General features: G+C 37.3%; 1 protein-coding gene across 2 annotated transcripts in view; it reads left to right on the top strand.

The window, feature by feature from the left end:
* The first annotated feature begins 2,333 nt into the window (after positions 1–2,333).
* Positions 2,334–23,312, top strand: part of LOC129775401 (mucin-5AC) — a 123,980-nt gene continuing 103,001 nt past the window's right edge. Inside the window, exon 1 of one of the 2 annotated variants that reach the window (XM_055780120.1) lies at positions 2,334–2,678. The gene's annotated coding sequence lies outside the window, so the exon portion shown is untranslated. The remainder of the gene's footprint in view (positions 2,679–23,312) is intronic. The other variant, XM_055780121.1, reaches the window with a different exon arrangement.

Raw genomic sequence — 23,312 nt, 5'->3', positions numbered from 1 at the left:
GTTGCTGTTCGAGTATGGTTAGTAAAAAATTATGATAAAATCCAACTAGAAGGTGAAGCCAACCTTTCAGGTAATTTTTTCCTTCATTCAGTTGGTTGAGGGTAAAATAACTAAAAATAAATTTAAAAAAAATTGGAACCAAAATCAATTTCATTTATCAAATCCAAGAAAAAAAAAACACTTTTATCTGTGAATCGTTGACATCGATCAAAACAATTCATATGAATAATAAATGGAAACATAACCTTTGCTGATGATGTTATCAGACCACTTCTCAAGTATTTCTACATGCAGTGCAGTCCAGGATGTTTTTTCGCAAAGCAAATTGCATGCTTAGAGGCAAAACTTGCTCTTTGACGTACCTAACGCGAACATCGGCTCCATTCAAAGCACATTCGTTGGTAGCCATTCGGCCGTAATTTTATGTGGTTTTCGAATTTAAGGAATTTCAAGTGGAATTTAGTTTATTTGGCCTCATATTTTCGACAAATCAACAGTTTGAACGGCTGTTCGCATATTCTAGGAGAGGCGAACAGATATTTTGTTCAATTTTAGCGGTTATTTCACATATTTCGCATTTCGTTGTTTGGGGGGCAAAGTAGTCAGCGGAGATTACTACTGACAAAGTTCTGTTTTCAAAAGCTGATATACCTTATCACCTTCTGCTTCTAAAGATATCCCTTTTGTAGTTTTGACCCAGGAAAAATATGCCACCTCAACCAAAACCAAGCCTCATTATAAAAAAAACTTTATGTGTTTCTTACTACGTTTTAGTACGTATGAGAAAATTTCAATTGCGACTCTAGGTGAATAGGCCTAGCTCAAACATGTACCTACTGTTTCAATAATGATTCAAACAAATTTGGACAAGAAAACACGCATAAATCTATTCCTTCTAGCGTGATATGTGCGAGTGACCACTTTGCCCCCCCACAGATGACCACTTCACCTTCTCACTAAAAAAATGTTCGATTTTTAACTTTTTTTTCTAATAATAAAAAATGTACTATTTTCAATTTTCATAATAAAAACCGCTTACTATCTTGAACTACAATAAGTTGAGCTACAATATTCTTTGAAGAATGGAAATTTTAGTGGTATGTGAACACGGGAAATGGACATGTCCCTTAGGGTGACCACTTTCCCCCCAGTTCCCCTACGTTATATCGAGGTAGAATGTACGATATATCGAAGTTAGCCTGTGTTAATTTTCACCGAAACTATTAAAATGAATTGCATTCAAATTTTTAATGAGTTTTTGAATGTAAACCTAACTCTTTCTGGTGTAGAAACAAATGTTACGTATTCATTCCACATTTAAACGCTAGTTACTCAATTTGTTTTAAATGGATTCTGTTGGTTCTAAGGTCATTTAATTCGTAAAAGTACCTTTTCTTGAAGTACATGATAACATCAGACAGTTTTTTACAGTAAGATTCTTGAAAAGGTGATAACTGCAGGACTCAGCATCGATGTGGCCTTCAGGTGAATCAGTTTGCTGATGCGTATCTTCTTAAAACGGGAAATAAACTCACGATCGATGAACAGCCGAAAATGTCAGTGATCCTGCACATTAAGTTTGATCGAAAGTATGAATAAATAATGTTGCATTGCTCATCAGTAAGCGTTCTAGCAACCGAAAAAAGCGCAAAAACTTCAAAATCAAGAATATGCAAACATTGTTCGTGAATCAAGATTGTGGGACGCGTCTAGGTGAGAGATGCTAGAGGAGATTCCACCGGTTCGAATGTCAATTCCCAATACCGTGGAGAATTGCTCTTTTACGGCAGCAAGAATGTCAACTGTCCATAATTTTCCCCTCCCTTTCGGAGCGGGCAAAGCCGACACGGAAAATTGAAAGCCAAAATTCGTGACCAGCAAACCGGATAACCAATTTGCGCGAAAATGCCGACCCTCCGCCAGACGGTTTGAAAATAAATATTCATCTGGTGAAGTGTTCTCTCTCTCTCTCTCTCTCTCTCTCTCTCTCTCGGGGCTGCTGTTCGAGATGAGTGTCTGCTCTCTGACACTGAAATCGCGCAAAAACAGAGAGACTCTCCGCTGCTGCCACCGCTCTCGAGAGGTGTGCGATTCTCGGCAGCACGTTTGGTTGGAGCCCACGAGCGTGAGTACTACCCACCCGCGAGAGATCCAAACATCCCCAAACATGCGTGCGTGCGAGATGCAGTTTTGTTTTTCGGGGGTGACTTCTAGCCGGCAAGCGGCGAACCTTCTTGACTGACAATGCCCCGCAGGTGAGAGCAATGCTGCGGCACGAAAGCTTTCGCGCTGAGCTGAGCTCGAAAGGAGAAATAAGTGATCGGCTATAAAAGGTGTAGATGCTGGCGACCCGCACTCATAGTTAGGTGATCGTTTGCCCAAATTGTAGCTTCTTTTCTGTGCGATCCTGTCGGACGGTTTTTGTTCTGGAAAGCCGAACTTCTGTACTCAACTTGCGGATATCCTCTTCGGGTGCATTCCGGATGACGTGCGGTTCTAGGAAGTGAAGTGTTTTTTGTGTGCGAAAAACAGTCTTTTGATTCAGCCCTTGGCAAGAAGAAACTTTCAGAACTTGGTGTCGTCGGTTCGGAGTGTAGTGAGAATCGTAGATTCTGATCCAGAGCAAGCGGAAGAAATTTTATCTGGAAAAGTTTAGCAGATTCACCTTCCCGAAAAAAGTAAGAATTTATTTTGTTTCATCCCATCACAATTAAGTGTGTCTGGCCGTCAAAAGTGTTATAGTCAAGAGTGCTTCAGCATATTTTGTGCAATATCCGGATTGTGGTAAAAACATTAAGTGGCAAAAAATCGAACGCTCTAGAAGTTGATCATGAACTGCACTTGCGAGACACAGTTCTGGTTGTGATTTAGCTGAACTTCAAGAGGACTCTGAAAGGACATTTGGAGTAGCAGAAATATTTGAAAAAATAAAATCGGACAGTCCAGGAGCGGCGAAAACAAAATTGATTTACACAATCTGGCGAACGCTTACATGAACGCCCCCTCGTGTGCTCTGGCCTCAATTTTTTTTATCTCCCGTTGATGGTTTTCGGTTGACATGGTGAAGTTTTTTTTTCTTTCTATCCCTCTCTCGTGGTGAAATCGCCTCGAATGGACCACAGTGAAATTGTATCTAGGTTTTATCATATCAACGGTTATGCTTGTATTCGACTTTTTGTTTCAATTAACATAAATTACCAGATAGATATATCAATATTGTGTTGTGTTGTGCATTTGCTGCTGTCGTCCGTTGATGGAAATCGAGTCGAACTTGGGGCCGAAGTTGATGGTTTCGAGAGTTCAGACGAACGTGATTTGATAGCCGAATGCGTGCAACAGAATAGTCGATTCGTTTTCGAGGGGCTTTACTGGGTCGTTCCGAGGGTGGGGGTGGGAGGTACGCGGAGTTTGTAAACTTGCCAGTGGTGGATTCAGCAAATCATGTTAGATAATGTGGATGTTTGGAAGGATCGTTTCTATTTCTGGTTTGATTTGAATTGTGCTAAATTGCTGACCTGTGCATTGCTTTGTTTCCTAACCGAAGAGTTCATAGTGAGTTTGTGTTCGTTTTTCATTTGTAGGGGCTCTGTTTTTGTGCTGTTGTAAATATTTGTAGTTTCGTAAAATCTGCACATGATTGTCAATGGATAACGAGAACTGGTAAATCCAGGAGATATTTTTGAACTGATTTGTTGATTTTAATATTAATCTAAGTTTTCAGATTCTTTGATAGTTATTTTCATTTATTAAAATCATTTGAGGTCGTGAAATAACTTGTTCATTAGATTTTTTTTATTTTCAATTAAGCAATTTCTCTCGAATTGTTACAGTTTAGACTTTAGAGTATCGTACTGACCATATTCAAAGAATGCTATAGACATACCTCATGCAGTGTTGTTATCAATACAACCTATAGCTGTATTTAACTGAAGTCTCAAATTCGACAGATTATACGAATTTAATCATTTCAGAATTTCCGTAATGAGTTGGGAAAATCTTTATTTTCAGAAAAAGTATTCTAAAATATTTGTCACCCGAACCATGTTGGACGCTGTGTTTGTTGTTGTTATTTAGAACCTGATGATGTTATGTCGTGAAATTACACTGCTTTACAGCCTTGATATACGAGTAAGGAATATTTGTTTTAGCTTGTATATTACTGTATCATTCACTATATCAATCGTTGGTGATTCGACAAACGATTACAAACATTCATTAATATTCGATGAAAATCAAATGCAACTGTGTAGTCATATTCAAAGTTTTGATAATTTGATTCAATTCATCTTGATACTATTTTGCAAGAATGAATTATCCCTAAGTCAGTTTAATCTTTGGATATATTGGTGTGACAATGAATCGTTACCTCCGGACATATTTCAGAGTCTTTTTCATTAGTGAGAAACTGATATCAAGGCGATTTCGCTTCATTCATTTGCCTTTTGGCGGAAGAAAGTAGTTTCAAACAACGAAAATATAAAATAATGCTACTACAGGGTAACTTTGATATAACGTACATTTTACTTTCAAAATTGTACGTTGTATCGAATTGTACGTTATATCGAAGCATAATAAAGAACTCTGAAACGTAGCTTATATTACTTCATTGTGTTGCTGTTTGAGTAAGGTTGATGAATAAAAACAATAAGAAGACGAAGCCAACTTTTCTGATGATGTTTCCCTTCGTTCTGTTGATTGATGATTGATACATTTAGAATCCAGAATCACAAAACAGTTGTATTTCGGGATTGGTGAAAGTTACAATACAAGCTTTAGTATCAAAATACATATAATTTATTGTTCTTTCAGAAAAAAAAATTAAAACAATATTTTTTTGGACTTTGATAATGTGTTATATCGAGTAACGTTATATCGAGGGTACGTTATAACGAGGGTACACTATATCGAAGTTTCCCTGTACTTCGCACGCATGTGGTTCTAATTCTAGAAACGTGTTTTAGCACATTCAATAAACGATATGTTGTCAAAGTTTGGCCGTTCAGTTCCAACATACGCAGAATTTCATGGCAACATTGGCAGCACCATCTCAGATTGCAGCAAAACGTCATTTAAATCTAAAAAAAAATTATTTAGACTTTTTTAAAGATCCCAACCAACAAGTCATGGATGATGTGTGTTTCTACCGAAAAGATGGTTTTCCAACGACAGCTTTTTATGTTTTTTTTAAAAAAAATGCATTATGTATTGTAGGGTGGCAATGAATGTATGGAAAAAAATCATCATCGAATTTCAAAAACCGACCATGTACAATTTGTTTACTGGCCCAAAAAAAAATACCTGTGCAAAGTTTCAACTCAATCGGACATGATTTAGGGGTGCCTCGAAGCGCTCAAAGTTTGGATTTTTTGATCCTCGAAAATCTTCCAAGGGGGGAGTGAAGGATATTTGGAAAATCGAATTTTTTTTTCGATGCCGATTTTTTTCCGAAAATAGACCTTTTGGGACTTAGCTTGAGATAACACCAAAAAAAAAATCGATTTTCCCAATTTCGCAAAGGTATTTTTTTTTGGGCCAATAAACAAAATGTACATGATCGGTTTTTGAAACTTGACATGATCATTTTCGCTGCCACCCTAATGTATTGGATTCTTTAATTGTATTGGAAAACAAAAACTCAAAATTACAAAAACAATTTACTTGAAAACTACAAGACCAACAAAACTATGGTCAAAGAATAAAATGTAGGAAATTATTTAGGCGTTCGTTTAAAAAATATCAAACAAATTTAAAAAAAAGCACTGGAAAAAAACCTTTTTTTATCAAAAACCAATTTTTTAATTCTGAAAAATATATGCATAGATCTTACAATAACCAACAAGTCATCCATACATCGGAAGATGGACACATATATAGAAAAAAATTCTAACAATAACCTACTCATGTTTTCTTTGAAAAATTATTACTCGTAACATTTTTGTGTGTAGAATCTAGCGATTGACATTTTCTACTTTTTTTCTATTTAGAAACATTTCAAGAACATTTCAATTCCGAGAATTTACATACGAATTTACATGTTACGAATGAAACATTAGGTTTTCAGGAATCTCCATGCAACAATGCTATATATTTCAAAAGCTTTAAAAGATATAATGTTCTTCTTCTTCTTGGATGGCACTAACGTTTCCGTGGAACTTTTGCCTTTCATCGTAGCGTCATTTTTATTAGCAGTACTTGGTTGAGATTTATATGCCGAATAACGCACCTTGAATGTACTCTGAAGGCGCAATCTCTAGAATACGCGTGTCCACGGTGCAACCCGGAAGAATTTTTTTGACGAAAAAAACCCCGGACCAGAACCGGAATCGAGCCCGCACCCCCGGCATGATAGTGTGGGACGCTAACCACTCGGCCACGGGAGCACAGATAGAATGTTGACGTCTTTGGAAAAATTCCATATTTTATCTAGAAATGAAACGAATATCCGGGAACTATTCGGTATCCGGCCAATATTTGTTATTCGGCCGGATTTCGGATGGTGCCACGAACGCTGAAATCTTCCGTTGAAAAATATTTGTTATCCGGTCGGATACCGGATAGTGATTTACTCTCCAGCCGGATACCGGATATTAGAAAAAAATCACAATTTCTCACTGCCAGAAGATAAATCATAACAAAATAGTTCATTAACATCATTCATACATAATCAAAAATAAGGTTTGATTACTGAAATGCAAGAATTTTTGTTCAAAATTAAATTTATTCTAACTCATAACATTAATTTATTAACAGTATTACATTCAAATTATGGGTAAATTATGATGAATAAATAATTAATTTTCAGCAGTTGATAGTGACATGGTTGGTAGTGCAAAGCCGGACTGAGGAAAATATGCAAAGTTGTGAGATTCAGAAAGAATTCGCTGAATATGTACAGAGAAAACTGTACAGTACTGAGCTTGCATTGGCGTGCGGGAGCAAAATAGAAGAGAAATGGAAAGTTAAGAGATAACTTTGAAATTTTCACACTGTCTCGTAACCACTGTGGGTTTTGATCTTCTGATTGTTTAAGGAGGGAAAAATCTGAAAAATCGAAGAAATCGAATTTTTGTTTTTTGCATTTTTGGGAAGCTCATGCCATCAAAAACCTTCTAGACAGGGGTTCCCCCTTAAGTGGGCTTGTGCGTCTTTGTAAGTTTGTTTGCCGATGCGAATCACTATGCAGATTTATGATATACGCTCACTTTAATGGACGATTTTGGGGTTCGGGTTGTCCTTCATTAGCAGTCATGGTTTTATAATATTAGTCCGAGTAATTATTATCATTCATTGGGTAAAAGAATTCTACTGAAGAGTTAATTTTTCTACTGATGTGTATATCAGTCACCCTCATGCAAAATTGTTTCATGCGACAGGTTCAATCAACGAGTTCAATGTTTCGCGTCGCTCTAGATAGCGAGCAATCAACAGTACTGGTTAATGTCAATCATGCGCTTTAACGATTCGATTCCAAGTTCGAGTCGATATTTGTAATTGTAATCTGTTACCTATACAATTGGATCTTTTTTTTTATCCCATTCGTTTATTTCTGGCTCATTAGCATATATGCTGTAACAGACCCGAATTTTAATCGTGTACATGTCACATGTTTATCATATCTATAAATAGAACATTACACAGTTGCCATTTTTCGGCGTAAAAGAATTCCTTCTATATCATACCATATGGTACATTACATAGTAGCCATTTAGGCGTAAGAGTATTCTTTCTGTCCTTCCATTATCCACAGTTAGACCGGACAGCGGAGACAGTTGATTGATCATTGTTGAGTTATTTATAGAACAGCAGCCCGATGTTTTTATTGTTGCAAGCAGAGCTTACATATGGATAGAGAGAGGCCAGGACTCCGACACTGAATCGATCTCCATCGCTGATGATTGTTGCGTGGACGTAGTTATTCTGTAACAACTTACAAAGATGATCAATGAGGGCCCTGAGTTTTGAGCTCATGATCGATCGCTTACTAAGCGAACGCGTCACCGATGTGGCTACGAAGACCCCCCTCCCCAATTTGATCTTGATTCAATTCATATTTTGTATATCGGGTACTATTGAATTATTGATTTTCTCTGCTATCTGAGATTATAAACTGCAAAGTTCATTCATCTGCGTCTTGATTGAATTGACAGAATGCGAAATTCTAGTATTGGACTGGGAATCTTTCATAAACATACTTTCACTTTGAAAATGAACTTTTAAACAAGTTATTTGTTGATTTATTTTATTATTCAAAGTGGTTTTCTGCAGTTTCCGTTTGAACTAAACGATTACGCAACTAAAAAATACTTTCAATTAATTTTCTTTCGAACAATTTAGCAATATCCTCGACTACTGTAGCTAGCCGTTTCCGGAAATTGTTGCAAGCTCGTTCCACCATATCGCAGTCTAATGAAGTATCGCCTCCGAGATTTTGGACTTGAACGATCCGAATGTCGTGCTCTTTGGTATCCCGTCCAACGATGCCGCACAAAACATAATTGATATCAGAAGGGTTTTTCCTAGCGTTGTGAGCTGAAGCTTCGTCTTGTTGAAAGATGAAATAACGGCCAGCAGCTACCTCTAATCCTTGTTCGAAAAATATGGCGACATCACATCTTCGCTGAAGCCCACGCCAAGGACCATAACGGTGGGACGAAAACTTGGTCGACATAATGATTGGAACTTCATTACGGTTGGCAGCAAGTCATACACCCAAACTAGCGCTGGCTCCTATCAGTTCAGTTGCTCTCTCATATTACCGAAATGCTTTTGAATCAAAAACATTTCGTTAATTCTTTATTTTAGAAATTATAGATTGAACGATTCTTAGAAAGCAATTCTTATTACAATACAGAAATCACTTCGTTGTTTAGGGCAAAATGGTCAGTGGTTGATAACGACTTACAATGTTCTGTTCAATAGCGCTGATAGATCCCTTATTTGGGAGAAGGCCACCCCAACCAGAATTAAGCCTAATTATACAAAGCATTATGGGTTCTTTAACCCATAAGTTTTTGTAAGTATGAAAACAAATCAATTATGACTGTAGGTGAATATGCCCAGTCTATCTATATAGGGTAAATGATCTTGGTTTGTCCGATTTGGGGTGTTTTTACGCTACTAGTAAATGCAAATCGATTTTTCTTCATGGAAATCACACATAATCGATACGAGTTTGGGTTTGTTGAAAAGCCCCAAGCCTTTAGTTGCTAATACTATCATAAGGTGTTGAAATTATTCACATTTGTATGTTTTTTAACGATTTTCCTTAGAGAGGAATTATGATCACTGTTTTGCCCAAAAAAATGATCATGGTTTGTCCGATTTTAGAAATCACCGTTTTTGAATGAAAACATTCGAATTCACAAGTAGATGTTGCATTTATCAGGAATTGTTTATATCGATATTGCATCGAAATTAAGAAAGATAGAAGTTGGGTGTCAAAAAACAAATTGTAGAGCAATTTGAGAGCTTTAATTTGATTGATAGAAACCATCAAGTCCAATTTTTTTTGGGATAAAATCAATAATTACACATTAAAAATTATCAACTTAGAAATTTTCACTTCCAAATAGTTATTTATATCTACTAATTTAGATGTTTCACCACTATATCCTGAACTAAATTTTCTCATCTTTCAAATGAAAGCAACAGAATTGACTTACGCAGTGTACTCTTTAATGTAGAGCCAGTTTAAGGCAACAGAGTCCGAAACAAAAAAAAAAAAGTTCTATAACTCTGTCATTGTTGAAATTCGAACATATGCGTAGAACGATTTTTGTCATCAAATATGATCATATATCACCTTCCGAGAGATTCTGGAAAATTTTTTTTTTTTTCATATGAGAAAGGTGTTTTATGACTTTAAGGGGATGAATCAAAAATAAATTCTTTCATTCAATGAATGAAAAATATATGCATAGAAACGAATAAAAAAATTTTTGTTTACTCGATTATATACAGGATTCGATTATATACAGTGAAAAGAAATCGAAGACTGTATATAATCGAGTCCGCGCTGTATTTGCAAGTAGTTGAAAATCTTGAACGAGAATTGTGTCTGAAAATAATCTGATTTTATAATGACGAGTTTTGGTAGAAGTGCTAGGAATTTTATAGTAAAAGGTAATTTTAAAGGGTAGGTTAAAAGATCAATCAATGAACAGTTTTGCGATTGGACCCATTAACGTGCGCTCAATAAGAAAACGTTGATGTGATAACGAAAAATAAATTTTGGGCGTGACGAAGTTTGCCGGGTCAGCTAGTTTTATATATTTACCTACTATTCTAATAATGGTTAAAACAAATTTGGACAGGAAGCAACACATAAATCAATTTAATTTAGTATGATATGTTCAAATATATATGAGCTACAATATTCTTCTGAAATAGGGATTGTAGCGACATGTGAAGGCTGGGAGTGGACATATTTTTCAGAGGGACCACTATACCACCAGTACCCAGAAGCTATTCGAAAGTAATGTAAATTGAATAACAAAATGAGTTTAATCGTTCAGTATCATTTATTAAATATAGTAATAATGCCTGATGACATTATTTTTTTTTCCTAACAACATGTTTTTCTAGGAGTACTTCATCATCTTTTTGTTTGGTGAACGCAATAACTAGACTTTAAGTCGGACGAACTTATTCTTTCATCAAATACTCATTTGGCCTACATAATATTTCGATAGTATTAATTTTAAAAGCAAACACAAAAAAAGCCGCAAAAACCTCAAACCTGCCGGCGGGGGTTGCTCCAAATTGTTTTCTTCTCCCACAATTTTCGCAATTTGGCAGCGACCGACAAAAGGGCAGAGCCGTCGAACTCTCGACAACGCACACATTCCGTGAGCTGTCATATTTTCCAATGTCAGCAACAGCAGCAGCTAATTGAATTGCTTCTCACGTTTTTCAGCCTTAAGATATCGTGTACCGCTAGGGCTTTTAGGCTCCAAATTATTGCCTAAGATATTGTACCGCTCGCAAATAATGCCAAGACGGAACCAAAACTATTCACGTTCTGCTGGTGCGCAAGCATTTGCGTAACACCGAGTAGAGTCTCTGGCTGTCCCCGGTGGTGGGTTTTCCATCTCTCCTGACCTCGCAGGTACATTTCAGCGTGACCTCTGTCTGGCCACAGAAAGATGAGAATGGTTTGAGTTTGCAATTGGATATCTTCGATCTGCAGCGCAGATGATGGATCTGGCTGTGAAAATTGTACCGTCGTTGTTCGGTGGTTGCTCAATTTTTGCTGATTTCGATCAAGGCGTTACATTTCAGAATGTAATCTCGTTAAGATGTTGTCTTTGTGTACTTGCATTGTACCATCCATCTCACGCGATAGTTCAAAACCAATCGCCGCCAGAACAACATTGTAATCCACGTTCCATTCACACGTAACGTAGGTTCACATTTCATCTTCGGGAGTTGAATACGTTTGCTGATTGCACCACTGGCTAGGGGATCACGAAAGGTAACCTTTATGTGTGACTCTGTAGTGAACTAGAGGTCTTTTTCTTCGAGTATACTCAACAGCGTCTTAAGCGAATATGAACGGTCAGATTAGTTTCATTTTTTATTCGCAAGGAAACCATCTCAAGTGGTCTACACATTATACAAGCAATTCACGGACACATACACAATGTTTGATGCTTACGTAAATAGTCCGACCCGGCTAATCAAAACGGAGCAAACGGAGTGCTCCAGCTCTTGCAATGGACACGCGTCGGTTCGAATCTCGCCCGAGGGATAAAAATCAATCACTACGCTAATGGGTTACGAAAACATGTCGGTCGCTTTCTTCTCGATCCGCTTAGGTGTGCTATTTCTTTTATTTATTTTCGTTGTTGTTGTATTGCTTTCCAATAATAAATGAGGATTTATTTACGACCATTAAACAATTAGTTGCCAGGTGCCTAATGGTCCATTCACTATGGGAGGGTCAAAATGGGGCGTGTTTCGATGGGGAGTAGCCGCCCTAATGAGCATAATCTGTACAGAAATGTGAAGCGTGGAGTGTTTATCCTGACAGGATTCGCGTGTGTGTTTCGATTGCCGACCGGAAACCGGTCATAACAGCACGAAAACATCATGGGATTAACGTGTTAGAAATAGTCAAATGTAACTAGATTTACACTGATTGGACAAGCGAACCAAGGTGGGAAGATGAATTTGTTGATTTTTAACTTACTTCTTCACGTGAAGTTTATATTCCTCGAAGGGATACACTTCCTATAATTTGCTGCTTCCGTCGACGGTGAATGACTTGAACGGAATAACATTTTTAAAATTGGATTTAGCTTGTTCCGATTGAAAAAGCTTGTGTAACCCTAGGCGGTGTGGAGTCAATCAAATTTGTTTTTCAAGTGCATTTGGCTTGAAAAAATTTGATTGGCTCTTTTTTCCTCATGCTTTCTATTTTCCGCATGCTGTCAGATGTTTCTCCTATAAAAGGAGCGAACACTTTCGTGACTCGGGCTTTGTTAATTTACCTTTTTGACCGAACCAGAATTGAAATAAATGTTGTAAATGTTTAAATGTTGTAATTATTTCGTATTTTTTCATTGTTTTAATGAAAGACAAAGGTTCAAATAATATAATTCTAGTGTTCAGAATAATAAAACCTAACATGTGGCTAGAACAAAAAAATGAATTATATCTAACGTTAGAGAACTTTAGAAGTCAATAGTATTAAAATTTCAGTTCCTGCCAAAGGGCCTTTATGTTTAGAAACTTTAGCATTAACTGATGCGAAAATGTAGTTCGTCCATTCTCATTACTTCAGTTATTTTTGTCTTTATTAACAATACTTTCTCTAGGTAGTGGGTTATCATAAGAAAAGTTACACTTTTTCCCCTCCTGATTATAGGATTTCTTTTTACATTTCTATTGGATTTTTTTTTTTGACAACCAATTTGATTCCATATCACCCCGGTGTAAACTATTTGTAATTATGATTAATTTTTGGTAATGAGGAATATATCGGGGTTTTCAATAAGAGCGCTACAAAAGTTTTTTTTAAATAAAACAAAAACGGTTTTGGATATGCCATTATGTATGGAACTCGATTTCTTTTGCATGATCATCACGGGTACGCTCGCAGAAGTGCAGACGCTGAACCCAATTTTCGATGGTTTTTAAGTATAAATCGGCCGATACTGCAGCAATTTCACGTTCGATATTCGTACGAAGTTCATCAATCGTCACTGGCTTGTTGGCTAGACCATAGACTTGACGTAGCCTCACAGGAAATCGCACGACCGAGGCGGCCAATTGACTGAGCCATTTCGTGAGATAACATGCTCACCAAACTTGGTTTTCAATAAATCGTTTGTTAAATTCGTTGTGTGGCTTGTGGCGCTGTCCTGTTGAAACCGCATATTGTTCATGTCCATATCATCCAATTCGGGTCAAAAATATTCGGTTATCATTGAGCGGTCGCGATTCCCATTCACAGTAACGTACCAGTCTTGATCATCGTGGAAGAAATACGGCCCAATGACGCCGCCGGAACATAAACCGCACCAAACCGTATTTTTTTTCGGGTGCAATGGTGACTCATGGAATACGTGTGGGCTGCTGCCTGACCAATATTTTGCTTATTGACGAAGTCATTCAGCCAGAAATGAGCCTCATCGCTGAAGGGCTTCAGTTCTTGCGTCAATTCGATCTTGTAAAAATGTAGGCCAAGATCTTTTAGCAAAATTCGTCACAATGACGTCGCAGAGATGCCCAACGCTTGGGAATGACGTGTGAGAGACTGATTTGGGTCATCCTCAATTGAGGCGCTAGCGGCAGCAATATTCTCGACACTACGGGCACTTCTTTGTCCCACTGGCACGGGAAAATTTTGTACTGTGCCTGTGGATTCACTTTTCTCCACTAGACGCTCAATGGTTGATCTGACAGGACGATTATGACGACCATAAATTGGACGTAGCCCTTTTAAAGTTGAGGCCATTGTTTCCGAAGTTCGGCAGTAAATTTTAATAATCTCGACTCGTTGTTGTATCGTATATATTTCCATTATGAAATGGCAAACCCTACTGAAGAGAAATGTCATGTGAGCGGGAAAAATATGGCGTCGTTTGCTGTCCTTATCGGTGTACTTTTTTAACGTTCGTATTGAAATACTCGTTACATTTATCATCAAAAGTATATGAATGCATCAACGGTTGTAAAACAAATTTCTAGGATCGTGGCGAAAGTAGAAACAACACAAAGTTAGAACACAATAGAGAGTTTTGTCCAAGACACGATCGCATTGTTGAAATAGGATCACGGAATTAATTTATTCAGTTCCCTTGTTTATCATTTCGGATATTTTTTTTAGAATGGATCGAAATTATTATTTTGACGTAGAACTACATCTTTCATTAAGAATGCCAAATCAGAAAATAGGTAACGTTTTATGAAATAAAGTTAACGTTAATAACTATTTTTGCCGCAAACGGATTTTGACGAATCGGAAATTTCCTATGATTTATTTTTGTGCTATATATTACAATCCCCTGATGTGTAAACGGTTTAAATTAATGAAAACTGGAAGCATTTTCATTTTCCTATACATTTGGTCTGCTCATTCGTTTCCCTACTTTTCTGCTCATTAGTTTCCCTACCCATGCCGTCAATAACGAGCAACTTATCGACGTCGACGAAGGGGAATACTTTGAAGTCTCCGTGAACAAAGAGAAGAAGAAGAAGAACGAAGCGGAATATTTGCCTAGAGCATATACATTGGATCTCGCTGAGGCAAACATTATCGTTCTAGACGCAATCAAATTACTTACTCGCTGATGTCTCTGGCATTGCAATCATTACATCAAATTGACGCCATTCTATTAAGGCCATCATCGGCTCACCAAGAAAATAATTGTTCAAAAATTTTATGTGTGATTTGGTTCGCATGACAGTAGCAAAACTATCTCCATGACAGCTAAGCTAAGCTAATCGAGACCGGAAATATCAATAGAAAGGGCTTCTGTTGAGAAGAGCGCAAAGCGGAGATAAGTTTGTGTATATTTAGTTGCTTCAAGCCATCGATATACGGCTTTGTGTGCGTACGACTTTTTCTTTATTCGAAACAGTTAACATCAGTTGTTTTCCGTCATTATAAGGGCTACGTTGGTGTCTTTGATATTGTATCAATGCATCGAACTGACGCTATGGCGAAACAGGCGTTAAGGTTGTGCGCCACATAATTATTTGGGAAATATCAAGCTGCTGGAATGTTGTGAGTTATTTGGGCTCGCGTGCCAATCGCAAAACGACCATCAACAAGGATAGCATTTGCGCTAATCTCGATCAGAATATGCACAAAGCAAACTGTGCCTTGCTGATTTTGAGCTGGCGTGTGGAATCAAAGCATGGATGAAATAAGGAGTTGAGTATTAACTTAGACTTCGCTTTCACACGGGTTTTGATTCTCGTTCTGGGCCTGCCAGCGAGCCGGATTAAGATATAATTTTAGAATTTTCATTCTGTTCGATACCTACTGTAGATATTGCTCTAATTGTTTGGGTGAGTGAATTTTTAAGTTTGTGTGTCGATGCGAATCTATATTTTCGATTTGCGCTTACAACAACGGACGATTTCGGGGTTCGATTTATGATTAGGTTGACCAAATAGTTCAGGAATAAAAAGGAGTTACGTAAGCCAACAAAAATTGTATAATATTTTAACCTAGAACTACGTCTAACAGGACTTCATGGGGGTAGTATTAAGAATGTATTGGTCTACATAGATTGACGACAAATAAATGAATAAATAGAATAAAATGAAAATCCAAACCTGAAGGAAAAATGAATGATTTCGAATGGTTATAACTCGTTCTTTTCTTAATAGATCGCAAAAGTATTTGCATCGATTAATAGGAAATATTTCTACGCATCTATCACAGTGAATAACTTTTTTTTACGTACACAATTGAATAATTGTGAAATTTCAAGCAACATCCAAACGCGCTCAGTGCCACGCTTTGAAGTATGTGCTCCTCAAATGGTTCCGGCTAAAAGAAGCAACCAAATAAACAGCGGAATATAATTTGAATACAAGCGAAACATTGAATCGCAAGCCCCTCCTCTTGTGATTCTAACGCCTGTCAATTCAAATAAATTTTGCAGTTGCTTTCCGAAAACATTTAATGTCTAACTGCTAAGCAGAGCTCATACGCTTGGGCCATCATTCCAGCATAACTACGAATATCTTCATCAACAGCGGGTAGCAGTACCGACGGCCAACGAGTTTTAATTTTGTTGCCATCCAACGGACAACCGTAACTCATCACTTTCGTGTAATCGATACAGCACATAATGATACTGTTGCAAATCTGATAATCCGATCATTGAAGACTATTCCCTCGAGGACAAAGTGTACACAATGTAACATAATATCCCATTCGGGGCTGTTGATAAGCTGGTTCATGTTCTTCAAAAGTTCAAATTCAATTTGAAAGATTTACCAATGTTGGGTTTTGGCCGAACGAAAGCTACAGTCGATGGGGGTGAGATTGGGTCAAAACAGAGGAAGTTACTATTAGTAATATCTTAACAAATATTGCGAATATTTTTGAAAGCTGTGAACAGTTTAGTAAGAGAAATATTTTCACTATTTTCAATGCATGATACTTAACTGTAGTACACAGTGGGTTTATAGCTTTCGAATTCGCAATATTTGTCAAGATATTACTAATAATAGCTTCCTCCGTTTTGACCCAATCTCACCCCCATCGACGGTACTTCTCTGGTTAGTGATATAATTGCAGCTGGTTAACAAGAAGAGCTCATCGAGAAAATTGAAAATAATAACTGTTCAATCATGTTTGATGAGTCTACTGGGTTTGGGACCATAAAAATGTTAGATATCGTCGTTTTTGTTTTCGATGGAAAAATATTTTTTTTGTGAAAAATACGTTTTATATATTTATAGATCGTTATCTATCGCACAGCCTAAAGCAAATAAATGAGTTAAACTCAATTCAGCAAATATTGGAGCTCGAACCATTCAATGTTTCGAATTCGTTCGAAACGAAATGACCCTCGATGCGTCGTTGAACGTAACCTAGTGAGGTTCAACGAATGGAAAAGGAACTTAAATTTCCAAGTTAAAAATGAAGCATAACAGCAAAATTATTTTCGAGTCATGAAACAACATTCCAAACCGAATCACCCGGATTACCTTAGATCAACTCAATACTATTTTATATTATTATTTTTAGCAAAATATGTTGAGTAAAATATGTATAGATCAAATCTAAGGTCGCAGGATCTGACTTTGGTAGGAGTTTAAGGTGTATAAACAGCTACTCAACTGGGCGAGAGCAGCGAATAAATTTTAGAACCATCTGCTGCAATGAATCGTCAAACGGTTGAACAACGAATGTAAAAAAAGTTGAAAAAATATGAATGAAAATATACCCTTTAAATCTTTCTAGAATTGAAAAAAAATCCATAATAATATATTGTTTCTTCTAATGTTTGTAATTCCTCTCTTTAATTCGTTCACAGTTATTCAATTTTTGAATTGTCACCTTATCATGCTACTTTCAATTCATTGTAACCATTACATTTTTGTGTGTATATCATGTTAAAATAATGAATATGTTATGTGTAAAGAATATTTTATAATAAGGGTATTTACGTAGCAGAATGTAAACAAGCTTACTCCAGTTACTGTTTAAATTTCCTTTACATCTTGATGAAGCATTGTATGGTTACTGCAGTATATATGGTGCTACGTGGATACCATCAACATTGTTAAATCAATAGTAACTATGAAAAACAATGATAAAACAAACTAAATTATGGTCAAGAATTAGACTTGTAAATTCAATACATAATTCAATACAGATTTTCTGAAAAAGAACTAAGATAGAAAGTTTGACTTAGATCAAAAACACAGATTTTGTTATGGCAACCCTGATTGGCACGTTTGAATCTCGAACAGTTAACATAATGTAAAAGTCGATGACGATCGTATTTAGAAGTCCGATCGAGTTTCGGAATCGGGTACCGGAATGTGGGTGAATATCACCACTTGAGATTTGTATGCATCCACTTCAATTGCGTCTGGATTCTGAGAAGATATTTCACTTTTTGGCTCCTATCCAGTCTCAGAAGCCTTACAAACAAAATTTAGGTCACTATCGCGCCTTCCACCAAGGCGGGGCGGCTCGAAATCAGATTGAGGTGTCAATTTTATCGCGCTCTTTAATTGATTTGATTTTATTTCCTAGATAGGCAAGTGGCCGTCCTATTTTTGCGTGCGCATGCTTTCCATCGTCCTCGAACTAGCCGTTGGGCATGCAAGAAAAAGATCGGAGTCGCTCCATGTGAACCTGATCACGCCACCCAATCGAAAGTTACTTTCGTGTACGTTTTGAATTAAGAGATTAAACGGTAATAATTAGCGAAGCTGTACATGGCTGGCTGGCAGTGATTGGGTTCCCCCGAGCAATGGGAGTGTGAGATAAAAGGGGAATTGTTGTAAGGCACAGCGATAGATAAAACATCTCTTTTTATGATTTCGTTTTGTCCTGCCGCACATAACCTAACAGCGTGAATGTTATGGAATTGCATTTTGAGGTTTGAAGCAATTGCTTTGTCCGACGACCTTTCCGCAGGCTTTTGTCCCGTTTGACAGGTTTTGAGAGGTGGCAATTTGGCTAGTGACAGACGCTGAAACTGTCCAAAAGTTGTTAATTTTTGTGTCTCACAAGATGTAGCCCTCCAGACGAATGAGAAGTGAAAGGATGATAATTGCTATTCACCTTCATTGAGATAAGCTCCTTGAATTACCCGTGTTTTCAAAATTTGGAAAACACTGCCCGGGTTATATAATGTAAAATTCCTTTTCTATGAACGGAACTCAGCTGACGCATTACATCTTGTAGCGCGGTTGGTGCCAACTGTAGCACACCCCCCAGTCGCACACACACACATACACACACACACACACACGTCACACTACCTGGTTGTCAACATTTCGGTTATCTGACCAGACGCTGTCGGCGATATCCAAGTCTATCAGCACCGGGCGGATATTGTGTTTTTGTTTCGCTTTCATTCCCCTGATCCTCACACTTGGCTCCACTCAACTCGTCGACCAAGATAAATCACCTCCACCGGGGTTAACATGATCATGACAATGTTTTGGCTCAAACTGGGCCCATGCGGTGATATTCCTTGCGGCAACGATTCGCCGCAGAACCTCCTTTCGGATACCTCCTGCTCTCGGTTACGTCACGAAGCTCTCCGTTGTTTCTAAGGTCTGGTAATGTGCGCGGACGGACAGGTTTAACGGTGGTGGTTTGCATGACGCGCTGTGTGACTTGTTTGCCGTGCACGAAATCAGTTTACAAATTAGGTGCTATTATTTCGAACCGATGATCGTTTGCCAAAATGGTGTTAAAAAGTTCCATACACAGCGCTTTGTGATTTGACGGATAGATTTTATTTTTTTTTGTTCTCGCAAATAGATAGTGATCTAGCTATTAGCAACTAAACACGCGGATAATTTGGATTCTGAAGAGTTGAAGCTAGCACATGCGAATTTGGCAAATTACCCCTCCTAATCCACTTTGGCTGCAAAACAACCGTATCGGAGTGTTGACTTGTTTGTAGAAGATAATCACGACAAATGAAACGACGCCGAAATAATTTTATTCCGGTAATTTATTTTCCTACCGCATTCCTGCTGTACTTGAGTTCAGAAAATGCTGTCAGTATGCGATGGTGGAAAGTGGTTAGAGGCTGATATGTGGAATAACAAAGATAATTTAATTGTTTACGAACATACTCGATTTTTAAGTATTGTTTGAGTATACTCCCGAAATTGCCCCACCGTAAGCCAGTCATTGGCTGGGGAGAGTTGCGAGTACATAAAAATAATATCCAGAACCTGTTGCTAACGATTTCAGCATATCTTTGTTCTGAAAATTCTTGGAAGACTGATCATACTCATCTAACAGTTCTTTGTAGTAATAACTCGTAATTTAAGGTTCTCTTGTAATCACAGTTTCAGTGAGATGCGGAACAAAATCATCAATATAAAGAATATGTTGGATGGACATGTTTTTAAATTTCCTCATTACAACCCGAAACACGAAGAATTGATAGCAAACAATCCTGGAGGTAGCAAACAAATTTGAAATCAGATAACCGAGAAACAAGTCAAACAGCAACAAATGCTATCAAAAATACATTTTTTGGAAATGGTGAAGTTATCTTAAAGTAATTGTCAAAATCTATTATGCTGGCAAAACTATCTCCACTATAATGAGGTGCACACGTAAGATATCTTATTTTGATTTTTTCAGCCAATAGATGAAATGAAAGTGAACGTTAGGTAAGAGTAGAACTCCATTCCGGAAAATGCGTTTAAGAAATATTTGGAATGAGTTTATCGATGTTAAAGGCGAAAGTTTTGCAATGAATTTGAATGAATACTAAATATCTCGTTTTATTGGTCAATTTACGTAACGAAAAACATTATGTCAAAATGCCTGCCAAAACGACTCAAGCGCCAAAAGCATTATAAAGATATTTCAATATGGAGTTTGGGTTCTCCCTAATTGACCGTGACTGACCAAATCTATTATTATATCGCTCATAGACTCTTGTTTCATCATTATGTGGAATCTGTTAAACGGAATCGTTCTTTTTTTATTGATTTTAATTATTTTTTTCGCTGTATCTACAGCTTTGACATTTCCCAGCTTTACTTATTTCATTTGTTCCTAGATATTTAATATTCACTCCATTCAAAATTTGAATGCCAGATTTGTTTCTGAAACAAATCTACTTTGTATCATAATTTATAACAATTAGAGAGAATTATGTGTCTTGTGCTCCCGTGGCCGAGTGGTTACCGTCAAACCTAACATGCCGGGGGTTCGGGTTCGATTCCCGTTCTGGTCGGGGAAATTTTTCTTCAAAGAAATTTCCTCTGACTTGCACTGTGGTCACGCGTATTCTAGAGCTTGCCACTCAGAATGCATTCAAGGCGTGTTATTTGGCATAGAAATCTCAACTAAGTACTAATGAAAATGACGCAAGTAATACTACGTTGAGACGGCGTAGTTCCTCTAGGAACGTTAGTGCCATATAAGAAGAAGAAGAAGATGTGTCTTGATAATGTTCATTATTTCTTAGATTTTTCGTTAAAGTTTCATTTTGAACAATATTTCGAGTATCTACAGCAAACCTTAATTTAAATTTAGAATGATGATTACTAAACTTATTCAGTGTATCTCGGCAACATTTGACACGTTAATTTTTCTTGGTGGCGCTTTCGATTAAGTACGCATCAAGAGTATTTGTATAAAATCCGTGTCGGTCCCCACTCCCAAAGATTTTTGTTTTATAAAAAAATAGTCAGAAATTCGACTAGAAAGTAATCATACATCGTATAACATCCGAAAACAAACCATGTTCTTTTTTATTTCCTTTTTTTGTAACCGTTAGTCCCAGTGTTCAACATTGTTCTAACGAAAAGCTCAATGTCAGTTCCTAGGGACCGACACGGAGCTCAACGTGTTAATGAGTTTTGAAATTTTTGGGCTTAGTCATGATGTAATAAGAATTATAAATATTTGCTCCTCCGTAGATGTCGATAGCTCTTCTGCGCATAGCCATTCTTTTTTTTTTATTTTCTCCAAATGCTCCATTATAGCAAACATGTTTATTAATAAATTTAGTAGCTTGGAAACATCTTTCTTATAATTGCTTTCATTCATAGCAAGATAACAATGAAACCACCGCATGCAGCTCACAGAATACTCTCTCTTCCTTTTTTGTTTTATAATATAACTAGCTGACCCGGCAAACTTCGTCCCGCCCAAAATTTTTTTTTCGTTGTCACATCCATGTTTCCTTACTAAGCGCTGTTCATGGGTCCAATCGCAAAATTGTTCATTGATTGAAAAAAAAAATATCTTTAAAATTACCTTCTACTATAAAATTCCTAGTACTTCTACCAAAACTCGTCATTCTAATATCAGATTATTTTCAGACACAATTCTCGTTCAAGATTTTTCAACCACTTGCAAATAAAATGTTTCTCCGTTACATGGAATAAATGTTTGACACAGAAAATATGATACGATAAAGACACCCCTAAATCAGACAATTCCTCTTTTGAGTTTTGCTCTTATCAACACATTCGGCGATGCATTCATATTTATACAGATAGAAGATGATATAGGAGTGCGTTTTATCACATTAAAATCCATTTCCATTTTCGAACGAAAATCAATTTCGTTAGCGCAAACATTTGTGTTTCATTTGTATGGCAGCCTCCCCTTGGAGAGGGGGGAGGAGTGTCGAACCATTATAGAAACGTTCATCAAACTCTAAACCCTCTATATGCCAAATTTTATTCCATTTGCTTGATTAGTTCTCGAGTTATTCAGATCCCCCGCCCTTCTGTAGAGAAGGGGAGGAGTGTCAAACCACATTGGAAACATTTATTGCCTCCTAAAACCTCCACATGCCAAATTTGGTTTGGTTTGCTTGATTAATTTTCGAGTGAGCAGAAATTTGTATTTCATTTGTATGGCAGTCCCCCTTTTAAGAGGGGGGAGGAGAGTCCAACCACCATAGAAACATTTATTGCATCCTGAAACCTCCACATATCAATTTTGGTTTGGTTTGCTTTATTCATTTTCGAGTAATGCAGAAATTTGTGTTTCATTTGTATGGCAGGCACCCCCCACACCTCCCCCCACCTTAGAGGGGAGGAATGTCTAACCATCATAGAAACATTTATTGCATCCTTAAACCCCCACATGCCAAATTTGGTTTCGTTTGCTTGATTAATTTTCGAGTGAGCAGAAATTTGGTTTTCATTTGTATGGCAGTCCCCCTTTAGAGAGGGGGAGGAATGTTTAACCACCATAGAAACATTTATTGCATCCTTAAGCCTCCACATGCCAAATTTGGTTTCGTTTGCTTGATTAATTTTCGAGTAATGCAGAAATTTGTGTTTCATTTGTATGGCAGCCCCCCCTTAGAGAGGGGGGAGGAATGTCTAACCACCATAGAAACATTTATTACATTCTAAAACTTCCACATGCCAAATTTGGTTTCGTTTGCTTTATTAATTTTCGAGTAATGCAGAAATTTGTGTTTCATTCGTATGGCAGCACCCCCTTAGAGAGGGTGGGAGGGGTTTCGAACTATCATAGGAACCATCCCCGACCCCAAAAACCCCTACATATCAATTTTCGTGTCGATTGGTTCAGTAGTTTCCGAGTCCATAAGAATCAGACAGACAGACAGACAGAAATCCATTTATATATATATATATATATATAT

The sequence above is a fragment of the Toxorhynchites rutilus genome, chromosome 3 (assembly GCF_029784135.1).
Source record: "Toxorhynchites rutilus septentrionalis strain SRP chromosome 3, ASM2978413v1, whole genome shotgun sequence".
Taxonomy (NCBI): domain Eukaryota; kingdom Metazoa; phylum Arthropoda; class Insecta; order Diptera; family Culicidae; genus Toxorhynchites; species Toxorhynchites rutilus.
This window is presented reverse-complemented; position numbering and strand designations above follow the sequence as displayed.